The sequence below is a fragment of the Triturus cristatus genome, chromosome 5_2 (genome assembly GCF_964204655.1).
Source record: "Triturus cristatus chromosome 5_2, aTriCri1.1, whole genome shotgun sequence".
Classification (NCBI taxonomy): domain Eukaryota; kingdom Metazoa; phylum Chordata; class Amphibia; order Caudata; family Salamandridae; genus Triturus; species Triturus cristatus.
In genome coordinates this window covers 574,453,198-574,475,182 of record NC_140588.1, presented here as the reverse complement: position 1 = coordinate 574,475,182, position 21,985 = coordinate 574,453,198, and the positions used below count along the sequence as shown (strand labels likewise).

General features: G+C 53.3%; 16 non-coding genes across 16 annotated transcripts; all 16 read left to right on the top strand.

Annotated features, from left to right (window-relative positions):
• Nucleotides 1–1,446: 1,446 nt before the first annotated feature.
• On the top strand, nucleotides 1,447–1,518 carry TRNAE-CUC (transfer RNA glutamic acid (anticodon CUC)). The gene has a single exon. It is a non-coding gene; the product is annotated as a tRNA-Glu (tRNA).
• A 3,666-nt stretch (nucleotides 1,519–5,184) lies between these two features.
• TRNAE-UUC (transfer RNA glutamic acid (anticodon UUC)) lies at nucleotides 5,185–5,256 on the top strand. The gene has a single exon. It is a non-coding gene; the product is annotated as a tRNA-Glu (tRNA).
• A 630-nt stretch (nucleotides 5,257–5,886) lies between these two features.
• TRNAE-CUC (transfer RNA glutamic acid (anticodon CUC)) lies at nucleotides 5,887–5,958 on the top strand. The gene has a single exon. It is a non-coding gene; the product is annotated as a tRNA-Glu (tRNA).
• Nucleotides 5,959–7,404: 1,446 nt separating this feature from the next.
• On the top strand, nucleotides 7,405–7,476 carry TRNAE-UUC (transfer RNA glutamic acid (anticodon UUC)). Its single transcript has one exon. It is a non-coding gene; the product is annotated as a tRNA-Glu (tRNA).
• Nucleotides 7,477–8,106: 630 nt separating this feature from the next.
• TRNAE-CUC (transfer RNA glutamic acid (anticodon CUC)) lies at nucleotides 8,107–8,178 on the top strand. The gene has a single exon. It is a non-coding gene; the product is annotated as a tRNA-Glu (tRNA).
• Nucleotides 8,179–9,624: 1,446 nt separating this feature from the next.
• TRNAE-UUC (transfer RNA glutamic acid (anticodon UUC)) lies at nucleotides 9,625–9,696 on the top strand. The gene has a single exon. It is a non-coding gene; the product is annotated as a tRNA-Glu (tRNA).
• A 630-nt stretch (nucleotides 9,697–10,326) lies between these two features.
• On the top strand, nucleotides 10,327–10,398 carry TRNAE-CUC (transfer RNA glutamic acid (anticodon CUC)). The gene has a single exon. It is a non-coding gene; the product is annotated as a tRNA-Glu (tRNA).
• A 1,446-nt stretch (nucleotides 10,399–11,844) lies between these two features.
• On the top strand, nucleotides 11,845–11,916 carry TRNAE-UUC (transfer RNA glutamic acid (anticodon UUC)). Its single transcript has one exon. It is a non-coding gene; the product is annotated as a tRNA-Glu (tRNA).
• A 630-nt stretch (nucleotides 11,917–12,546) lies between these two features.
• TRNAE-CUC (transfer RNA glutamic acid (anticodon CUC)) lies at nucleotides 12,547–12,618 on the top strand. Its single transcript has one exon. It is a non-coding gene; the product is annotated as a tRNA-Glu (tRNA).
• Nucleotides 12,619–14,064: 1,446 nt separating this feature from the next.
• On the top strand, nucleotides 14,065–14,136 carry TRNAE-UUC (transfer RNA glutamic acid (anticodon UUC)). The gene has a single exon. It is a non-coding gene; the product is annotated as a tRNA-Glu (tRNA).
• A 2,148-nt stretch (nucleotides 14,137–16,284) lies between these two features.
• On the top strand, nucleotides 16,285–16,356 carry TRNAE-UUC (transfer RNA glutamic acid (anticodon UUC)). Its single transcript has one exon. It is a non-coding gene; the product is annotated as a tRNA-Glu (tRNA).
• A 630-nt stretch (nucleotides 16,357–16,986) lies between these two features.
• On the top strand, nucleotides 16,987–17,058 carry TRNAE-CUC (transfer RNA glutamic acid (anticodon CUC)). Its single transcript has one exon. It is a non-coding gene; the product is annotated as a tRNA-Glu (tRNA).
• A 1,446-nt stretch (nucleotides 17,059–18,504) lies between these two features.
• Nucleotides 18,505–18,576, top strand: TRNAE-UUC (transfer RNA glutamic acid (anticodon UUC)). Its single transcript has one exon. It is a non-coding gene; the product is annotated as a tRNA-Glu (tRNA).
• Nucleotides 18,577–19,206: 630 nt separating this feature from the next.
• Nucleotides 19,207–19,278, top strand: TRNAE-CUC (transfer RNA glutamic acid (anticodon CUC)). Its single transcript has one exon. It is a non-coding gene; the product is annotated as a tRNA-Glu (tRNA).
• A 1,446-nt stretch (nucleotides 19,279–20,724) lies between these two features.
• On the top strand, nucleotides 20,725–20,796 carry TRNAE-UUC (transfer RNA glutamic acid (anticodon UUC)). Its single transcript has one exon. It is a non-coding gene; the product is annotated as a tRNA-Glu (tRNA).
• Nucleotides 20,797–21,426: 630 nt separating this feature from the next.
• TRNAE-CUC (transfer RNA glutamic acid (anticodon CUC)) lies at nucleotides 21,427–21,498 on the top strand. Its single transcript has one exon. It is a non-coding gene; the product is annotated as a tRNA-Glu (tRNA).
• The last annotated feature ends 487 nt before the right edge of the window (nucleotides 21,499–21,985 follow it).

Below are 21,985 nucleotides of genomic sequence, written 5' to 3'. Positions count from 1 at the left end.
TTTCCCGAGGCCTGGGGACAAGCCTTTGCACATTTGATCCTGCCGGGCCTGCATCAGCAGATCCTGCTCCGATGGCAAGGGAGAGCCTGCAGGTGTAAATCAAAGAAAGGGGAGAAATCCGCAAGAGGCGGGTTAACAAATTCCAGTGGCAGGCCCATGTTCCCCAGGAAGCAAGTACTTCCTCCTGCTCCCTTCAGTGGGAAAAGACATAGGAGGTGTATTTCTCTAAGCAGGGGCTCTGCGTAGGTGGCACTGCATTGCTTTGGGAAGCATCCATGCTAAGTGCAGAGTAGCAGCAGACCCCACAGCTGAGACGTGAATTGGGACTGTTAAGGAAGGGCACTGGGAGGGTGAGGAGGGCAGAGGAAAATGCTTTACAAAAGCATCTGCAAGTTCCTACACACCCGCTGAAAACCCATACCAGGGATGGGGCTCGAACCCATGCGGACAACTGTCCATTGGATCTTAAGTCCAACGCCTTAACCACTCGGCCACCCTGGTGAGACCCTAGGCCCTGCCTTACTCAGCTTCCTTTTCATGCTGGCTGCTCCAGCCCAGGCTGTCCAGCAAGAGGTGATTGCAGAGTAAAAAGGCTTTTGCAGGAGGATAAAGGTAATTGCTTATGACAAACACACTGTGTGACACCTAACTTTTCCCCACTCGTACTTTATGGGCAATCTATACAGTGGAGTTAGCTTAGTCACAATAAGGAAGTGAGCAAGGCAGGATCACAAGAGCATCTCCTCCCTGGTGGTCTAGTGGCTAGGATTCGGCGCTTTCACCGCCGCTGCCCGGGTTCGATTCCCGGTCAGGGAAGATCCCTCTAAGACGTAGACGTGCGTAATTTGTCCACGCAGCTCAGCTTTTTTTAATCGAAGGTCCTTAAAAAGGCACCCCGACCTATAGACGAAAGCAGAGGAAAGGGGCTGGGTCCCCTGTGTCCCAGGTTGCTTTGCTCCCATTACCCTCAGCCACCTTCATGCGCACGCAGTCCCCCACCCAGTCAGGTGCTCTATGTGGGCGTAAAGTGCAGTACCAGCTCATCAGAAAGGTAAATTGCTGGAAAACCCGGCTGCGATGTATACATCTACTTTGGAGCACTCTTCTCCCTTGCACTCTTGAATCGGTCATTCGCAATGTATTCTTCCAGCAAGCTGAATAACGAGGTAGGTGTGAGAAGGTGTACCAGCTGTCTTTGAGCTATCAGCGGCCACTAGGTGTCCCTCTTGTGATTTCCCGGGGATCCCGATTGTACAGGAATTCGTCGGTTCAGTAGCACGGGGGAGGGGATGGCCTGTGCTTGGAAGTGACAAACAGTCTGGTGGAATCATGAGTGTTTTTTCAAGTTCTGATTCATATTCGCTGTAGAATAAAATATGCTTTCAGCCCCCATGAGCTTTGTCACTAGGAGAGCAGTGTAGGAACTTTTGCTGTATGGCTGTGGGTTCCCTGGTGGTCTAGTGGTTAGGATTCGGCGCTCTCACCGCCGCGGCCCGGGTTCGATTCCCGGTCAGGGAACAGTCCTTCTTCTGCCCTTGAATGCTTTTCCTTCCCGCAGGTCAGGGCTTCTCAAAATGAATTTGCTTTTCTGACAAACAGTTTGCCTAGCATCCCGCAATCTGGCTCCTAATCTGATTTTCGCAAGGTTCCCTTTGAGTTGCTTTCCTCGGCGGGAGGAAAATCTCTTGTGCAAGGCTCTTGAGGAAGTGAGATTCTGTATTCCGAGGTGCGCTTCTTTTCGTAGGATTCTGACCACATGGTGTGCGGCAGGAAGTCATCTTTGACAGGGCCGCAGGCTTTGTCTCCAAATGGCATCCCGGACCCACTGCAACCCAGCTTTTTGCTGAAACGGAAGTCTGGTTCAGGGTAAGAAAAAGCTGAGCTGCACGTACCGAAAGCAGCAGAGCCCAGCGGCGGAGAGAGTGTGGCCAGGGCTGTCTGATTTGCATAGTGGCCAGTGGCATCTTGGGAACGTACAGGCTTTGGAGCCTAACGGGTGCTGCAGGGGTCTGCCTGGCCGGAGAAATGCCTGTCTGGCGCTCCCCTCAGGACACACGTGTCTTCCGTTCGAGCATGGAGGGTGAGGGACATGGGTCACCCTCATATACAGGGGTGTGGGCATGGGCAGGATGGGGTGTGGGGGACCCGTCAGGGCATTGCCCGTTTGGAAGCCCGTTCGGAAGGCAAGAGGAGGCGGAGGCGGGAATCTCTGCTCAATTTTTTCCCGAGGCCTGGGGACAAGCCTTTGCACATTTGATCCAGCCGGGCCTGCATCAGCAGATCCTGCTCCGATGGCAAGGGAGAGCCTGCAGGTGTAAATCAAAGAAAGGGGAGAAATCCGCAAGAGGCGGGTTAACAAATTCCAGTGGCAGGCCCATGTTCCCCAGGAAGCAAGTACTTCCTCCTGCTCCCTTCAGTGGGAAAAGACATAGGAGGTGTATTTCTCTAAGCAGGGGCTCTGCGTAGGTGGCACTGCATTGCTTTGGGAAGCATCCATGCTAAGTGCAGAGTAGCAGCAGACCCTACAGCTGAGACGTGAATTGGGACTGTTAAGGAAGGGCACTGGGAGGGTGAGGAGGGCAGAGGAAAATGCTTTAAAAAAGCATCTGCAAGTTCCTACACACCCGCTGATAACCCATACCAGGGATGGGGCTCGAACCCATGCGGACAACTGTCCATTGGATCTTAAGTCCAACGCCTTAACCACTCGGCCACCCTGGTGAGACCCTAGGCCCTGCTTTACTCAGCTCCCTTTTCATGCTGGCTGCTCCAGCGCAGGCTGTCCAGCAAGAGGTGATTGCAGAGTAAAAAGGCTTTTGCAGGAGGATAAAGGTAATTGCTTATGACAAACACACTGTGTGACACCTAACTTTTCCCCACTCGTACTTTATGGGCAATCTATACAGTGGAGTTAGCTTAGTCACAATAAGGAAGTGAGCAAGGCAGGCTCACAAGAGCATCTCCTCCCTGGTGGTCTAGTGGCTAGGATTCGGCGCTTTCACCCCCGCGGCCCGGGTTCGATTCCCGGTCAGGGAAGATCCCTCTAAGACGTAGACGTGTGTAATTTGTCCACGCAGCTCAGCTTTTTTTAATCGAAGGTCCTTAAAAAGGCACCCCGACCTATAGACGAAAGCAGAGGAAAGGGACTGGGTCCCCTGTGTCCCAGGTTGCTTTGCTCCCATTGCCCTCAGCCACCTTCATGCGCATGCAGTCCCCCACCCAGTCAGGTGCTCTATGTGGGCGTAAAGTGCAGTACCAGCTCATCAGAAAGGTAAATTGCTGGAAAACCCGGCTGCGATGTATACATCTACTTTGGAGCACTCTTCTCCCTTGCACTCTTAAATCGGTCATTCGCAATGTATTCTTCCAGCAAGCTGAATAACGAGGTAGGTGTGAGAAGGTGTACCAGCTGTCTTTGAGCTATCAGCGGCCACTAGGTGTCCCTCTTGTGATTTCCCGGGGATCCCGATTGTACAGGAATTCGTCGGTTCAGTAGCACGGGGGAGGGGATGGCCTGTGCTTGGAAGTGACAAACAGTCTGGTGGAATCATGAGTGTTTTTTCAAGTTCTGATTCATATTCGCTGTAGAATAAAATATGCTTTCAGCCCCCATGAGCTTTGTCACTAGGAGAGCAGTGTAGGAACTTTTGCTGTATGGCTGTGGGTTCCCTGGTGGTCTAGTGGTTAGGATTCGGCGCTCTCACCGCTGCGGCCCGGGTTCGATTCCCGGTCAGGGAACAGTCCTTCTTCTGCCCTTTAATGCTTTTCCTTCCCGCAGGTCAGGGCTTCTCAAAATGAATTTGCTTTTCTGACAAACAGTTTGTCTAGCATCCCGCAATCTGGCTCCTAATTTGATTTTCGCAAGGTTCCCTTTGAGTTGCTTTCCTCGGCGGGAGGAAAATCTCTTGTGCAAGGCTCTTGAGGAAGTGAGATTCTGTATTCCGAGGTGCGCTTCTTTTCGTAGGCTTCTGACCACATGGTGTGCGGCAGGAAGTCATCTTTGACAGGGCCGCAGGCTTTGTCTCCAAATGGCATCCCGGACCCACTGCAACCCACCTTTTTGCTGAAACGGAAGTCTGGTTCAGGGTAAGAAAAAGCTGAGCTGCACGTACCGAAAGCAGCAGAGCCCAGCGGTGGAGAGGGTGTGGCCAGGGCTGTCTGATTTGCATAGTGACCAGTGGCATCTTGGGAATGTACAGGCTTTGGAGCTTAACGGGTGCTGCAGGGGTCTGCCTGGCCGGAGAAATGCCTGTCTGGCGCTCCCCTCAGGACACACGTGTCTTCCGTTCGAGCATGGAGGGTGAGGGACATGGGTCACCCTCATATACAGGGGTGTGGGCATGGGCAGGATGGGGCGTGGGGGACCCGTCAGGGTATTGCCCGTTTGGAAGCCCGTTCGGAAGGCAAGAGGAGGCGGAGGCGGGAATCTCTGCTCAATTTTTTCCCGAGGCCTGGGGACAAGCCTTTGCACATTTGATCCAGCCGGGCCTGCATCAGCAGATCCTGCTCCGATGGCAAGGGAGAGCCTGCAGGTGTAAATCAAAGAAAGGGGAGAAATCCGCAAGAGGCGGGTTAACAAATTCCAGTGGCAGGCCCATGTTCCCCAGGAAGCAAGTACTTCCTCCTGCTCCCTTCAGTGGGAAAAGACATAGGAGGTGTATTTCTCTAAGCAGGGGCTCTGCGTAGGTGGCACTGCATTGCTTTGGGAAGCATCCATGCTAAGTGCAGAGTAGCAGCAGACCCCACAGCTGAGACGTGAATTGGGACTGTTAAGGAAGGGCACTGGGAGGGTGAGGAGGGCAGAGGAAAATGCTTTAAAAAAGCATCTGCAAGTTCCTACACACCCGCTGAAAACCCATACCAGGGATGGGGCTCGAACCCATGCGGACAACTGTCCATTGGATCTTAAGTCCAACGCCTTAACCACTCGGCCACCCTGGTGAGACCCTAGGCCCTGCCTTACTCAGCTCCCTTTTCATGCTGGCTGCTCCAGCGCAGGCTGTCCAGCAAGAGGTGATTGCAGAGTAAAAAGGCTTTTGCAGGAGGATAAAGGTAATTGCTTATGACAAACACACTGTGTGACACCTAACTTTTCCCCACTCGTACTTTATGGGCAATCTATACAGTGGAGTTAGCTTAGTCACAATAAGGAAGTGAGCAAGGCAGGCTCACAAGAGCATCTCCTCCCTGGTGGTCTAGTGGCTAGGATTCGGCGCTTTCACCGCCGCGGCCCGGGTTCGATTCCCGGTCAGGGAAGATCCCTCTAAGACGTAGACGTGCGTAATTTGTCCACGCAGCTCAGCTTTTTTTAATCGAAGGTCCTTAAAAAGGCACCCCGACCTATAGACGAAAGCAGAGGAAAGGGGCTGGGTCCCCTGTGTCCCAGGTTGCTTTGCTCCCATTGCCCTCAGCCACCTTCATGCGCACGCAGTCCCCCACCCAGTCAGGTGCTCTATGTGGGCGTAAAGTGCAGTACCAGCTCATCAGAAAGGTAAATTGCTGGAAAACCCGGCTGCGATGTATACATCTACTTTGGAGCACTCTTCTCCCTTGCACTCTTGAATCGGTCATTCGCAATGTATTCTTCCAGCAAGCTGAATAACGAGGTAGGTGTGAGAAGGTGTACCAGCTGTCTTTGAGCTATCAGCGGCCACTAGGTGTCCCTCTTGTGATTTCCCGGGGATCCCGATTGTACAGGAATTCGTCGGTTCAGTAGCACGGGGGAGGGGATGGCCTGTGCTTGGAAGTGACAAACAGTCTGGTGGAATCATGAGTGTTTTTTCAAGTTCTGATTCATATTCGCTGTAGAATAAAATATGCTTTCAGCCCCCATGAGCTTTGTCACTAGGAGAGCAGTGTAGGAACTTTTGCTGTATGGCTGTGGGTTCCCTGGTGGTCTAGTGGTTAGGATTCGGCGCTCTCACCGCCGCGGCCCGGGTTCGATTCCCGGTCAGGGAACAGTCCTTCTTCTGCCCTTGAATGCTTTTCCTTCCCGCAGGTCAGGGCTTCTCAAAATGAATTTGCTTTTCTGACAAACAGTTTGCCTAGCATCCCGCAATCTGGCTCCTAATTTGATTTTCGCAAGGTTCCCTTTGAGTTGCTTTCCTCGGCGGGAGGAAAATCTCTTGTGCAAGGCTCTTGAGGAAGTGAGATTCTGTATTCCGAGGTGCGCTTCTTTTCGTAGGCTTCTGACCACATGGTGTGCGGCAGGAAGTCATCTTTGACAGGGCCGCAGGCTTTGTCTCCAAATGGCATCCCGGACCCACTGCAACCCACCTTTTTGCTGAAACGGAAGTCTGGTTCAGGGTAAGAAAAAGCTGAGCTGCACGTACCGAAAGCAGCAGAGCCCAGCGGCGGAGAGGGTGTGGCCAGGGCTGTCTGATTTGCATAGTGGCCAGTGGCATCTTGGGAATGTACAGGCTTTGGAGCCTAACGGGTGCTGCAGGGGTCTGCCTGGCCGGAGAAATGCCTGTCTGGCGCTCCCCTCAGGACACACGTGTCTTCCGTTCGAGCATGGAGGGTGAGGGACATGGGTCACCCTCATATACAGGGGTGTGGGCATGGGCAGGATGGGGTGTGGGGGACCCGTCAGGGCATTGCCCGTTTGGAAGCCCGTTCGGAAGGCAAGAGGAGGCGGAGGCGGGAATCTCTGCTCAATTTTTTCCCGAGGCCTGGGGACAAGCCTTTGCACATTTGATCCAGCCGGGCCTGCATCAGCAGATCCTGCTCCGATGGCAAGGGAGAGCCTGCAGGTGTAAATCAAAGAAAGGGGAGAAATCCGCAAGAGGCGGGTTAACAAATTCCAGTGGCAGGCCCATGTTCCCCAGGAAGCAAGTACTTCCTCCTGCTCCCTTCAGTGGGAAAAGACATAGGAGGTGTATTTCTCTAAGCAGGGGCTCTGCGTAGGTGGCACTGCATTGCTTTGGGAAGCATCCATGCTAAGTGCAGAGTAGCAGCAGACCCCACAGCTGAGACGTGAATTGGGACTGTTAAGGAAGGGCACTGGGAGGGTGAGGAGGGCAGAGGAAAATGCTTTAAAAAAGCATCTGCAAGTTCCTACACACCCGCTGAAAACCCATACCAGGGATGGGGCTCGAACCCATGCGGACAACTGTCCATTGGATCTTAAGTCCAACGCCTTAACCACTCGGCCACCCTGGTGAGACCCTAGGCCCTGCCTTACTCAGCTCCCTTTTCATGCTGGCTGCTCCAGCGCAGGCTGTCCAGCAAGAGGTGATTGCAGAGTAAAAAGGCTTTTGCAGGAGGATAAAGGTAATTGCTTATGACAAACACACTGTGTGACACCTAACTTTTCCCCACTCGTACTTTATGGGCAATCTATACAGTGGAGTTAGCTTAGTCACAATAAGGAAGTGAGCAAGGCAGGCTCACAAGAGCATCTCCTCCCTGGTGGTCTAGTGGCTAGGATTCGGCGCTTTCACCGCCGCGGCCCGGGTTCGATTCCCGGTCAGGGAAGATCCCTCTAAGACGTAGACGTGCGTAATTTGTCCACGCAGCTCAGCTTTTTTTAATCGAAGGTCCTTAAAAAGGCACCCCGACCTATAGACGAAAGCAGAGGAAAGGGGCTGGGTCCCCTGTGTCCCAGGTTGCTTTGCTCCCATTGCCCTCAGCCACCTTCATGCGCACGCAGTCCCCCACCCAGTCAGGTGCTCTATGTGGGCGTAAAGTGCAGTACCAGCTCATCAGAAAGGTAAATTGCTGGAAAACCCGGCTGCGATGTATACATCTACTTTGGAGCACTCTTCTCCCTTGCACTCTTGAATCGGTCATTCGCAATGTATTCTTCCAGCAAGCTGAATAACGAGGTAGGTGTGAGAAGGTGTACCAGCTGTCTTTGAGCTATCAGCGGCCACTAGGTGTCCCTCTTGTGATTTCCCGGGGATCCCGATTGTACAGGAATTCGTCGGTTCAGTAGCACGGGGGAGGGGATGGCCTGTGCTTGGAAGTGACAAACAGTCTGGTGGAATCATGAGTGTTTTTTCAAGTTCTGATTCATATTCGCTGTAGAATAAAATATGCTTTCAGCCCCCATGAGCTTTGTCACTAGGAGAGCAGTGTAGGAACGTTTGCTGTATGGCTGTGGGTTCCCTGGTGGTCTAGTGGTTAGGATTCGGCGCTCTCACCGCCGCGGCCCGGGTTCGATTCCCGGTCAGGGAACAGTCCTTCTTCTGCCCTTGAATGCTTTTCCTTCCCGCAGGTCAGGGCTTCTCAAAATGAATTTGCTTTTCTGACAAACAGTTTGCCTAGCATCCCGCAATCTGGCTCCTAATTTGATTTTCGCAAGGTTCCCTTTGAGTTGCTTTCCTCGGCGGGAGGAAAATCTCTTGTGCAAGGCTCTTGAGGAAGTGAGATTCTGTATTCCGAGGTGCGCTTCTTTTCGTAGGCTTCTGACCACATGGTGTGCGGCAGGAAGTCATCTTTGACAGGGCCGCAGGCTTTGTCTCCAAATGGCATCCCGGACCCACTGCAACCCACCTTTTTGCTGAAACGGAAGTCTGGTTCAGGGTAAGAAAAAGCTGAGCTGCACGTACCGAAAGCAGCAGAGCCCAGCGGCGGAGAGGGTGTGGCCAGGGCTGTCTGATTTGCATAGTGACCAGTGGCATCTTGGGAATGTACAGGCTTTGGAGCCTAACGGGTGCTGCAGGGGTCTGCCTGGCCGGAGAAATGCCTGTCTGGCGCTCCCCTCAGGACACACGTGTCTTCCGTTCGAGCATGGAGGGTGAGGGACATGGGTCACCCTCATATACAGGGGTGTGGGCATGGGCAGGATGGGGCGTGGGGGACCCGTCAGGGCATTGCCCGTTTGGAAGCCCGTTCGGAAGGCAAGAGGAGGCGGAGGCGGGAATCTCTGCTCAATTTTTTCCCGAGGCCTGGGGACAAGCCTTTGCACATTTGATCCTGCCGGGCCTGCATCAGCAGATCCTGCTCCGATGGCAAGGGAGAGCCTGCAGGTGTAAATCAAAGAAAGGGGAGAAATCCGCAAGAGGCGGGTTAACAAATTCCAGTGGCAGGCCCATGTTCCCCAGGAAGCAAGTACTTCCTCCTGCTCCCTTCAGTGGGAAAAGACATAGGAGGTGTATTTCTCTAAGCAGGGGCTCTGCGTAGGTGGCACTGCATTGCTTTGGGAAGCATCCATGCTAAGTGCAGAGTAGCAGCAGACCCCACAGCTGAGACGTGAATTGGGACTGTTAAGGAAGGGCACTGGGAGGGTGAGGAGGGCAGAGGAAAATGCTTTACAAAAGCATCTGCAAGTTCCTACACACCCGCTGAAAACCCATACCAGGGATGGGGCTCGAACCCATGCGGACAACTGTCCATTGGATCTTAAGTCCAACGCCTTAACCACTCGGCCACCCTGGTGAGACCCTAGGCCCTGCCTTACTCAGCTTCCTTTTCATGCTGGCTGCTCCAGCGCAGGCTGTCCAGCAAGAGGTGATTGCAGAGTAAAAAGGCTTTTGCAGGAGGATAAAGGTAATTGCTTATGACAAACACACTGTGTGACACCTAACTTTTCCCCACTCGTACTTTATGGGCAATCTATACAGTGGAGTTAGCTTAGTCACAATAAGGAAGTGAGCAAGGCAGGCTCACAAGAGAATCTCCTCCCTGGTGGTCTAGTGGCTAGGATTCGGCGCTTTCACCGCCGCGGCCCGGGTTCGATTCCCGGTCAGGGAAGATCCCTCTAAGACGTAGACGTGCGTAATTTGTCCACGCAGCTCAGCTTTTTTTAATCGAAGGTCCTTAAAAAGGCACCCCGACCTATAGACGAAAGCAGAGGAAAGGGGCTGGGTCCCCTGTGTCCCAGGTTGCTTTGCTCCCATTGCCCTCAGCCACCTTCATGCGCACGCAGTCCCCCACCCAGTCAGGTGCTCTATGTGGGCGTAAAGTGCAGTACCAGCTCATCAGAAAGGTAAATTGCTGGAAAACCCGGCTGCGATGTATACATCTACTTTGGAGCACTCTTCTCCCTTGCACTCTTGAATCGGTCATTCGCAATGTATTCTTCCAGCAAGCTGAATAACGAGGTAGGTGTGAGAAGGTGTACCAGCTGTCTTTGAGCTATCAGCGGCCACTAGGTGTCCCTCTTGTGATTTCCCGGGGATCCCGATTGTACAGGAATTCGTCGGTTCAGTAGCACGGGGGAGGGGATGGCCTGTGCTTGGAAGTGACAAACAGTCTGGTGGAATCATGAGTGTTTTTTCAAGTTCTGATTCATATTCGCTGTAGAATAAAATATGCTTTCAGCCCCCATGAGCTTTGTCACTAGGAGAGCAGTGTAGGAACGTTTGCTGTATGGCTGTGGGTTCCCTGGTGGTCTAGTGGTTAGGATTCGGCGCTCTCACCGCCGCGGCCCGGGTTCGATTCCCGGTCAGGGAACAGTCCTTCTTCTGCCCTTGAATGCTTTTCCTTCCCGCAGGTCAGGGCTTCTCAAAATGAATTTGCTTTTCTGACAAACAGTTTGCCTAGCATCCCGCAATCTGGCTCCTAATTTGATTTTCGCAAGGTTCCCTTTGAGTTGCTTTCCTCGGCGGGAGGAAAATCTCTTGTGCAAGGCTCTTGAGGAAGTGAGATTCTGTATTCCGAGGTGCGCTTCTTTTCGTAGGCTTCTGACCACATGGTGTGCGGCAGGAAGTCATCTTTGACAGGGCCGCAGGCTTTGTCTCCAAATGGCATCCCGGACCCACTGCAACCCACCTTTTTGCTGAAACGGAAGTCTGGTTCAGGGTAAGAAAAAGCTGAGCTGCACGTACCGAAAGCAGCAGAGCCCAGCGGCGGAGAGGGTGTGGCCAGGGCTGTCTGATTTCCATAGTGACCAGTGGCATCTTGGGAATGTACAGGCTTTGGAGCCTAACGGGTGCTGCAGGGGTCTGCCTGGCCGGAGAAATGCCTGTCTGGCGCTCCCCTCAGGACACACGTGTCTTCCGTTCGAGCATGGAGGGTGAGGGACATGGGTCACCCTCATATACAGGGGTGTGGGCATGGGCAGGATGGGGCGTGGGGGACCCGTCAGGGCATTGCCCGTTTGGAAGCCCGTTCGGAAGGCAAGAGGAGGCGGAGGCGGGAATCTCTGCTCAATTTTTTCCCGAGGCCTGGGGACAAGCCTTTGCACATTTGATCCTGCCGGGCCTGCATCAGCAGATCCTGCTCCGATGGCAAGGGAGAGCCTGCAGGTGTAAATCAAAGAAAGGGGAGAAATCCGCAAGAGGCGGGTTAACAAATTCCAGTGGCAGGCCCATGTTCCCCAGGAAGCAAGTACTTCCTCCTGCTCCCTTCAGTGGGAAAAGACATAGGAGGTGTATTTCTCTAAGCAGGGGCTCTGCGTAGGTGGCACTGCATTGCTTTGGGAAGCATCCATGCTAAGTGCAGAGTAGCAGCAGACCCCACAGCTGAGACGTGAATTGGGACTGTTAAGGAAGGGCACTGGGAGGGTGAGGAGGGCAGAGGAAAATGCTTTACAAAAGCATCTGCAAGTTCCTACACACCCGCTGAAAACCCATACCAGGGATGGGGCTCGAACCCATGCGGACAACTGTCCATTGGATCTTAAGTCCAACGCCTTAACCACTCGGCCACCCTGGTGAGACCCTAGGCCCTGCCTTACTCAGCTTCCTTTTCATGCTGGCTGCTCCAGCGCAGGCTGTCCAGCAAGAGGTGATTGCAGAGTAAAAAGGCTTTTGCAGGAGGATAAAGGTAATTGCTTATGACAAACACACTGTGTGACACCTAACTTTTCCCCACTCGTACTTTATGGGCAATCTATACAGTGGAGTTAGCTTAGTCACAATAAGGAAGTGAGCAAGGCAGGCTCACAAGAGCATCTCCTCCCTGGTGGTCTAGTGGCTAGGATTCGGCGCTTTCACCGCCGCGGCCCGGGTTCGATTCCCGGTCAGGGAAGATCCCTCTAAGACGTAGACGTGCGTAATTTGTCCATGCAGCTCAGCTTTTTTTAATCGAAGGTCCTTAAAAAGGCACCCCGACCTATAGACGAAAGCAGAGGAAAGGGGCTGGGTCCCCTGTGTCCCAGGTTGCTTTGCTCCCATTGCCCTCAGCCACCTTCATGCGCACGCAGTCCCCCACCCAGTCAGGTGCTCTATGTGGGCGTAAAGTGCAGTACCAGCTCATCAGAAAGGTAAATTGCTGGAAAACCCGGCTGCGATGTATACATCTACTTTGGAGCACTCTTCTCCCTTGCACTCTTGAATCGGTCATTCGCAATGTATTCTTCCAGCAAGCTGAATAACGAGGTAGGTGTGAGAAGGTGTACCAGCTGTCTTTGAGCTATCAGCGGCCACTAGGTGTCCCTCTTGTGATTTCCCGGGGATCCCGATTGTACAGGAATTCGTCGGTTCAGTAGCACGGGGGAGGGGATGGCCTGTGCTTGGAAGTGACAAACAGTCTGGTGGAATCATGAGTGTTTTTTCAAGTTCTGATTCATATTCGCTGTAGAATAAAATATGCTTTCAGCCCCCATGAGCTTTGTCACTAGGAGAGCAGTGTAGGAACTTTTGCTGTATGGCTGTGGGTTCCCTGGTGGTCTAGTGGTTAGGATTCGGCGCTCTCACCGCCGCGGCCCGGGTTCGATTCCCGGTCAGGGAACAGTCCTTCTTCTGCCCTTGAATGCTTTTCCTTCCCGCAGGTCAGGGCTTCTCAAAATGAATTTGCTTTTCTGACAAACAGTTTGCCTAGCATCCCGCAATCTGGCTCCTAATCTGATTTTCGCAAGGTTCCCTTTGAGTTGCTTTCCTCGGCGGGAGGAAAATCTCTTGTGCAAGGCTCTTGAGGAAGTGAGATTCTGTATTCCGAGGTGCGCTTCTTTTCGTAGGATTCTGACCACATGGTGTGCGGCAGGAAGTCATCTTTGACAGGGCCGCAGGCTTTGTCTCCAAATGGCATCCCGGACCCACTGCAACCCAGCTTTTTGCTGAAACGGAAGTCTGGTTCAGGGTAAGAAAAAGCTGAGCTGCACGTACCGAAAGCAGCAGAGCCCAGCGGCGGAGAGGGTGTGGCCAGGGCTGTCTGATTTGCATAGTGGCCAGTGGCATCTTGGGAATGTACAGGCTTTGGAGCCTAACGGGTGCTGCAGGGGTCTGCCTGGCCGGAGAAATGCCTGTCTGGCGCTCCCCTCAGGACACACGTGTCTTCCGTTCGAGCATGGAGGGTGAGGGACATGGGTCACCCTCATATACAGGGGTGTGGGCATGGGCAGGATGGGGTGTGGGGGACCCGTCAGGGCATTGCCCGTTTGGAAGCCCGTTCGGAAGGCAAGAGGAGGCGGAGGCGGGAATCTCTGCTCAATTTTTTCCCGAGGCCTGGGGACAAGCCTTTGCACATTTGATCCAGCCGGGCCTGCATCAGCAGATCCTGCTCCGATGGCAAGGGAGAGCCTGCAGGTGTAAATCAAAGAAAGGGGAGAAATCCGCAAGAGGCGGGTTAACAAATTCCAGTGGCAGGCCCATGTTCCCCAGGAAGCAAGTACTTCCTCCTGCTCCCTTCAGTGGGAAAAGACATAGGAGGTGTATTTCTCTAAGCAGGGGCTCTGCGTAGGTGGCACTGCATTGCTTTGGGAAGCATCCATGCTAAGTGCAGAGTAGCAGCAGACCCTACAGCTGAGACGTGAATTGGGACTGTTAAGGAAGGGCACTGGGAGGGTGAGGAGGGCAGAGGAAAATGCTTTAAAAAAGCATCTGCAAGTTCCTACACACCCGCTGAAAACCCATACCAGGGATGGGGCTCGAACCCATGCGGACAACTGTCCATTGGATCTTAAGTCTAACGCCTTAACCACTCGGCCACCCTGGTGAGACCCTAGGCCCTGCTTTACTCAGCTCCCTTTTCATGCTGGCTGCTCCAGCGCAGGCTGTCCAGCAAGAGGTGATTGCAGAGTAAAAAGGCTTTTGCAGGAGGATAAAGGTAATTGCTTATGACAAACACACTGTGTGACACCTAACTTTTCCCCACTCGTACTTTATGGGCAATCTATACAGTGGAGTTAGCTTAGTCACAATAAGGAAGTGAGCAAGGCAGGCTCACAAGAGCATCTCCTCCCTGGTGGTCTAGTGGCTAGGATTCGGCGCTTTCACCGCCGCGGCCCGGGTTCGATTCCCGGTCAGGGAAGATCCCTCTAAGACGTAGACGTGTGTAATTTGTCCACGCAGCTCAGCTTTTTTTAATCGAAGGTCCTTAAAAAGGCACCCCGACCTATAGACGAAAGCAGAGGAAAGGGACTGGGTCCCCTGTGTCCCAGGTTGCTTTGCTCCCATTGCCCTCAGCCACCTTCATGCGCACGCAGTCCCCCACCCAGTCAGGTGCTCTATGTGGGCGTAAAGTGCAGTACCAGCTCATCAGAAAGGTAAATTGCTGGAAAACCCGGCTGCGATGTATACATCTACTTTGGAGCACTCTTCTCCCTTGCACTCTTAAATCGGTCATTCGCAATGTATTCTTCCAGCAAGCTGAATAACGAGGTAGGTGTGAGAAGGTGTACCAGCTGTCTTTGAGCTATCAGCGGCCACTAGGTGTCCCTCTTGTGATTTCCCGGGGATCCCGATTGTACAGGAATTCGTCGGTTCAGTAGCACGGGGGAGGGGATGGCCTGTGCTTGGAAGTGACAAACAGTCTGGTGGAATCATGAGTGTTTTTTCAAGTTCTGATTCATATTCGCTGTAGAATAAAATATGCTTTCAGCCCCCATGAGCTTTGTCACTAGGAGAGCAGTGTAGGAACTTTTGCTGTATGGCTGTGGGTTCCCTGGTGGTCTAGTGGTTAGGATTCGGCGCTCTCACCGCTGCGGCCCGGGTTCGATTCCCGGTCAGGGAACAGTCCTTCTTCTGCCCTTTAATGCTTTTCCTTCCCGCAGGTCAGGGCTTCTCAAAATGAATTTGCTTTTCTGACAAACAGTTTGTCTAGCATCCCGCAATCTGGCTCCTAATTTGATTTTCGCAAGGTTCCCTTTGAGTTGCTTTCCTCGGCGGGAGGAAAATCTCTTGTGCAAGGCTCTTGAGGAAGTGAGATTCTGTATTCCGAGGTGCGCTTCTTTTCGTAGGCTTCTGACCACATGGTGTGCGGCAGGAAGTCATCTTTGACAGGGCCGCAGGCTTTGTCTCCAAATGGCATCCCGGACCCACTGCAACCCACCTTTTTGCTGAAACGGAAGTCTGGTTCAGGGTAAGAAAAAGCTGAGCTGCACGTACCGAAAGCAGCAGAGCCCAGCGGTGGAGAGGGTGTGGCCAGGGCTGTCTGATTTGCATAGTGACCAGTGGCATCTTGGGAATGTACAGGCTTTGGAGCTTAACGGGTGCTGCAGGGGTCTGCCTGGCCGGAGAAATGCCTGTCTGGCGCTCCCCTCAGGACACACGTGTCTTCCGTTCGAGCATGGAGGGTGAGGGACATGGGTCACCCTCATATACAGGGGTGTGGGCATGGGCAGGATGGGGCGTGGGGGACCCGTCAGGGTATTGCCCGTTTGGAAGCCCGTTCGGAAGGCAAGAGGAGGCGGAGGCGGGAATCTCTGCTCAATTTTTTCCCGAGGCCTGGGGACAAGCCTTTGCACATTTGATCCAGCCGGGCCTGCATCAGCAGATCCTGCTCCGATGGCAAGGGAGAGCCTGCAGGTGTAAATCAAAGAAAGGGGAGAAATCCGCAAGAGGCGGGTTAACAAATTCCAGTGGCAGGCCCATGTTCCCCAGGAAGCAAGTACTTCCTCCTGCTCCCTTCAGTGGGAAAAGACATAGGAGGTGTATTTCTCTAAGCAGGGGCTCTGCGTAGGTGGCACTGCATTGCTTTGGGAAGCATCCATGCTAAGTGCAGAGTAGCAGCAGACCCCACAGCTGAGACGTGAATTGGGACTGTTAAGGAAGGGCACTGGGAGGGTGAGGAGGGCAGAGGAAAATGCTTTAAAAAAGCATCTGCAAGTTCCTACACACCCGCTGAAAACCCATACCAGGGATGGGGCTCGAACCCATGCGGACAACTGTCCATTGGATCTTAAGTCCAACGCCTTAACCACTCGGCCACCCTGGTGAGACCCTAGGCCCTGCCTTACTCAGCTCCCTTTTCATGCTGGCTGCTCCAGCGCAGGCTGTCCAGCAAGAGGTGATTGCAGAGTAAAAAGGCTTTTGCAGGAGGATAAAGGTAATTGCTTATGACAAACACACTGTGTGACACCTAACTTTTCCCCACTCGTACTTTATGGGCAATCTATACAGTGGAGTTAGCTTAGTCACAATAAGGAAGTGAGCAAGGCAGGCTCACAAGAGCATCTCCTCCCTGGTGGTCTAGTGGCTAGGATTCGGCGCTTTCACCGCCGCGGCCCGGGTTCGATTCCCGGTCAGGGAAGATCCCTCTAAGACGTAGACGTGCGTAATTTGTCCACGCAGCTCAGCTTTTTTTAATCGAAGGTCCTTAAAAAGGCACCCCGACCTATAGACGAAAGCAGAGGAAAGGGGCTGGGTCCCCTGTGTCCCAGGTTGCTTTGCTCCCATTGCCCTCAGCCACCTTCATGCGCACGCAGTCCCCCACCCAGTCAGGTGCTCTATGTGGGCGTAAAGTGCAGTACCAGCTCATCAGAAAGGTAAATTGCTGGAAAACCCGGCTGCGATGTATACATCTACTTTGGAGCACTCTTCTCCCTTGCACTCTTGAATCGGTCATTCGCAATGTATTCTTCCAGCAAGCTGAATAACGAGGTAGGTGTGAGAAGGTGTACCAGCTGTCTTTGAGCTATCAGCGGCCACTAGGTGTCCCTCTTGTGATTTCCCGGGGATCCCGATTGTACAGGAATTCGTCGGTTCAGTAGCACGGGGGAGGGGATGGCCTGTGCTTGGAAGTGACAAACAGTCTGGTGGAATCATGAGTGTTTTTTCAAGTTCTGATTCATATTCGCTGTAGAATAAAATATGCTTTCAGCCCCCATGAGCTTTGTCACTAGGAGAGCAGTGTAGGAACTTTTGCTGTATGGCTGTGGGTTCCCTGGTGGTCTAGTGGTTAGGATTCGGCGCTCTCACCGCCGCGGCCCGGGTTCGATTCCCGGTCAGGGAACAGTCCTTCTTCTGCCCTTGAATGCTTTTCCTTCCCGCAGGTCAGGGCTTCTCAAAATGAATTTGCTTTTCTGACAAACAGTTTGCCTAGCATCCCGCAATCTGGCTCCTAATTTGATTTTCGCAAGGTTCCCTTTGAGTTGCTTTCCTCGGCGGGAGGAAAATCTCTTGTGCAAGGCTCTTGAGGAAGTGAGATTCTGTATTCCGAGGTGCGCTTCTTTTCGTAGGCTTCTGACCACATGGTGTGCGGCAGGAAGTCATCTTTGACAGGGCCGCAGGCTTTGTCTCCAAATGGCATCCCGGACCCACTGCAACCCACCTTTTTGCTGAAACGGAAGTCTGGTTCAGGGTAAGAAAAAGCTGAGCTGCACGTACCGAAAGCAGCAGAGCCCAGCGGCGGAGAGGGTGTGGCCAGGGCTGTCTGATTTGCATAGTGGCCAGTGGCATCTTGGGAATGTACAGGCTTTGGAGCCTAACGGGTGCTGCAGGGGTCTGCCTGGCCGGAGAAATGCCTGTCTGGCGCTCCCCTCAGGACACACGTGTCTTCCGTTCGAGCATGGAGGGTGAGGGACATGGGTCACCCTCATATACAGGGGTGTGGGCATGGGCAGGATGGGGTGTGGGGGACCCGTCAGGGCATTGCCCGTTTGGAAGCCCGTTCGGAAGGCAAGAGGAGGCGGAGGCGGGAATCTCTGCTCAATTTTTTCCCGAGGCCTGGGGACAAGCCTTTGCACATTTGATCCAGCCGGGCCTGCATCAGCAGATCCTGCTCCGATGGCAAGGGAGAGCCTGCAGGTGTAAATCAAAGAAAGGGGAGAAATCCGCAAGAGGCGGGTTAACAAATTCCAGTGGCAGGCCCATGTTCCCCAGGAAGCAAGTACTTCCTCCTGCTCCCTTCAGTGGGAAAAGACATAGGAGGTGTATTTCTCTAAGCAGGGGCTCTGCGTAGGTGGCACTGCATTGCTTTGGGAAGCATCCATGCTAAGTGCAGAGTAGCAGCAGACCCCACAGCTGAGACGTGAATTGGGACTGTTAAGGAAGGGCACTGGGAGGGTGAGGAGGGCAGAGGAAAATGCTTTAAAAAAGCATCTGCAAGTTCCTACACACCCGCTGAAAACCCATACCAGGGATGGGGCTCGAACCCATGCGGACAACTGTCCATTGGATCTTAAGTCCAACGCCTTAACCACTCGGCCACCCTGGTGAGACCCTAGGCCCTGCCTTACTCAGCTCCCTTTTCATGCTGGCTGCTCCAGCGCAGGCTGTCCAGCAAGAGGTGATTGCAGAGTAAAAAGGCTTTTGCAGGAGGATAAAGGTAATTGCTTATGACAAACACACTGTGTGACACCTAACTTTTCCCCACTCGTACTTTATGGGCAATCTATACAGTGGAGTTAGCTTAGTCACAATAAGGAAGTGAGCAAGGCAGGCTCACAAGAGCATCTCCTCCCTGGTGGTCTAGTGGCTAGGATTCGGCGCTTTCACCGCCGCGGCCCGGGTTCGATTCCCGGTCAGGGAAGATCCCTCTAAGACGTAGACGTGCGTAATTTGTCCACGCAGCTCAGCTTTTTTTAATCGAAGGTCCTTAAAAAGGCACCCCGACCTATAGACGAAAGCAGAGGAAAGGGGCTGGGTCCCCTGTGTCCCAGGTTGCTTTGCTCCCATTGCCCTCAGCCACCTTCATGCGCACGCAGTCCCCCACCCAGTCAGGTGCTCTATGTGGGCGTAAAGTGCAGTACCAGCTCATCAGAAAGGTAAATTGCTGGAAAACCCGGCTGCGATGTATACATCTACTTTGGAGCACTCTTCTCCCTTGCACTCTTGAATCGGTCATTCGCAATGTATTCTTCCAGCAAGCTGAATAACGAGGTAGGTGTGAGAAGGTGTACCAGCTGTCTTTGAGCTATCAGCGGCCACTAGGTGTCCCTCTTGTGATTTCCCGGGGATCCCGATTGTACAGGAATTCGTCGGTTCAGTAGCACGGGGGAGGGGATGGCCTGTGCTTGGAAGTGACAAACAGTCTGGTGGAATCATGAGTGTTTTTTCAAGTTCTGATTCATATTCGCTGTAGAATAAAATATGCTTTCAGCCCCCATGAGCTTTGTCACTAGGAGAGCAGTGTAGGAACGTTTGCTGTATGGCTGTGGGTTCCCTGGTGGTCTAGTGGTTAGGATTCGGCGCTCTCACCGCCGCGGCCCGGGTTCGATTCCCGGTCAGGGAACAGTCCTTCTTCTGCCCTTGAATGCTTTTCCTTCCCGCAGGTCAGGGCTTCTCAAAATGAATTTGCTTTTCTGACAAACAGTTTGCCTAGCATCCCGCAATCTGGCTCCTAATTTGATTTTCGCAAGGTTCCCTTTGAGTTGCTTTCCTCGGCGGGAGGAAAATCTCTTGTGCAAGGCTCTTGAGGAAGTGAGATTCTGTATTCCGAGGTGCGCTTCTTTTCGTAGGCTTCTGACCACATGGTGTGCGGCAGGAAGTCATCTTTGACAGGGCCGCAGGCTTTGTCTCCAAATGGCATCCCGGACCCACTGCAACCCACCTTTTTGCTGAAACGGAAGTCTGGTTCAGGGTAAGAAAAAGCTGAGCTGCACGTACCGAAAGCAGCAGAGCCCAGCGGCGGAGAGGGTGTGGCCAGGGCTGTCTGATTTGCATAGTGACCAGTGGCATCTTGGGAATGTACAGGCTTTGGAGCCTAACGGGTGCTGCAGGGGTCTGCCTGGCCGGAGAAATGCCTGTCTGGCGCTCCCCTCAGGACACACGTGTCTTCCGTTCGAGCATGGAGGGTGAGGGACATGGGTCACCCTCATATACAGGGGTGTGGGCATGGGCAGGATGGGGCGTGGGGGACCCGTCAGGGCATTGCCCGTTTGGAAGCCCGTTCGGAAGGCAAGAGGAGGCGGAGGCGGGAATCTCTGCTCAATTTTTTCCCGAGGCCTGGGGACAAGCCTTTGCACATTTGATCCTGCCGGGCCTGCATCAGCAGATCCTGCTCCGATGGCAAGGGAGAGCCTGCAGGTGTAAATCAAAGAAAGGGGAGAAATCCGCAAGAGGCGGGTTAACAAATTCCAGTGGCAGGCCCATGTTCCCCAGGAAGCAAGTACTTCCTCCTGCTCCCTTCAGTGGGAAAAGACATAGGAGGTGTATTTCTCTAAGCAGGGGCTCTGCGTAGGTGGCACTGCATTGCTTTGGGAAGCATCCATGCTAAGTGCAGAGTAGCAGCAGACCCCACAGCTGAGACGTGAATTGGGACTGTTAAGGAAGGGCACTGGGAGGGTGAGGAGGGCAGAGGAAAATGCTTTACAAAAGCATCTGCAAGTTCCTACACACCCGCTGAAAACCCATACCAGGGATGGGGCTCGAACCCATGCGGACAACTGTCCATTGGATCTTAAGTCCAACGCCTTAACCACTCGGCCACCCTGGTGAGACCCTAGGCCCTGCCTTACTCAGCTTCCTTTTCATGCTGGCTGCTCCAGCGCAGGCTGTCCAGCAAGAGGTGATTGCAGAGTAAAAAGGCTTTTGCAGGAGGATAAAGGTAATTGCTTATGACAAACACACTGTGTGACACCTAACTTTTCCCCACTCGTACTTTATGGGCAATCTATACAGTGGAGTTAGCTTAGTCACAATAAGGAAGTGAGCAAGGCAGGCTCACAAGAGAATCTCCTCCCTGGTGGTCTAGTGGCTAGGATTCGGCGCTTTCACCGCCGCGGCCCGGGTTCGATTCCCGGTCAGGGAAGATCCCTCTAAGACGTAGACGTGCGTAATTTGTCCACGCAGCTCAGCTTTTTTTAATCGAAGGTCCTTAAAAAGGCACCCCGACCTATAGACGAAAGCAGAGGAAAGGGGCTGGGTCCCCTGTGTCCCAGGTTGCTTTGCTCCCATTGCCCTCAGCCACCTTCATGCGCACGCAGTCCCCCACCCAGTCAGGTGCTCTATGTGGGCGTAAAGTGCAGTACCAGCTCATCAGAAAGGTAAATTGCTGGAAAACCCGGCTGCGATGTATACATCTACTTTGGAGCACTCTTCTCCCTTGCACTCTTGAATCGGTCATTCGCAATGTATTCTTCCAGCAAGCTGAATAACGAGGTAGGTGTGAGAAGGTGTACCAGCTGTCTTTGAGCTATCAGCGGCCACTAGGTGTCCCTCTTGTGATTTCCCGGGGATCCCGATTGTACAGGAATTCGTCGGTTCAGTAGCACGGGGGAGGGGATGGCCTGTGCTTGGAAGTGACAAACAGTCTGGTGGAATCATGAGTGTTTTTTCAAGTTCTGATTCATATTCGCTGTAGAATAAAATATGCTTTCAGCCCCCATGAGCTTTGTCACTAGGAGAGCAGTGTAGGAACGTTTGCTGTATGGCTGTGGGTTCCCTGGTGGTCTAGTGGTTAGGATTCGGCGCTCTCACCGCCGCGGCCCGGGTTCGATTCCCGGTCAGGGAACAGTCCTTCTTCTGCCCTTGAATGCTTTTCCTTCCCGCAGGTCAGGGCTTCTCAAAATGAATTTGCTTTTCTGACAAACAGTTTGCCTAGCATCCCGCAATCTGGCTCCTAATTTGATTTTCGCAAGGTTCCCTTTGAGTTGCTTTCCTCGGCGGGAGGAAAATCTCTTGTGCAAGGCTCTTGAGGAAGTGAGATTCTGTATTCCGAGGTGCGCTTCTTTTCGTAGGCTTCTGACCACATGGTGTGCGGCAGGAAGTCATCTTTGACAGGGCCGCAGGCTTTGTCTCCAAATGGCATCCCGGACCCACTGCAACCCAGCTTTTTGCTGAAACGGAAGTCTGGTTCAGGGTAAGAAAAAGCTGAGCTGCACGTACCGAAAGCAGCAGAGCCCAGCGGCGGAGAGGGTGTGGCCAGGGCTGTCTGATTTCCATAGTGACCAGTGGCATCTTGGGAATGTACAGGCTTTGGAGCCTAACGGGTGCTGCAG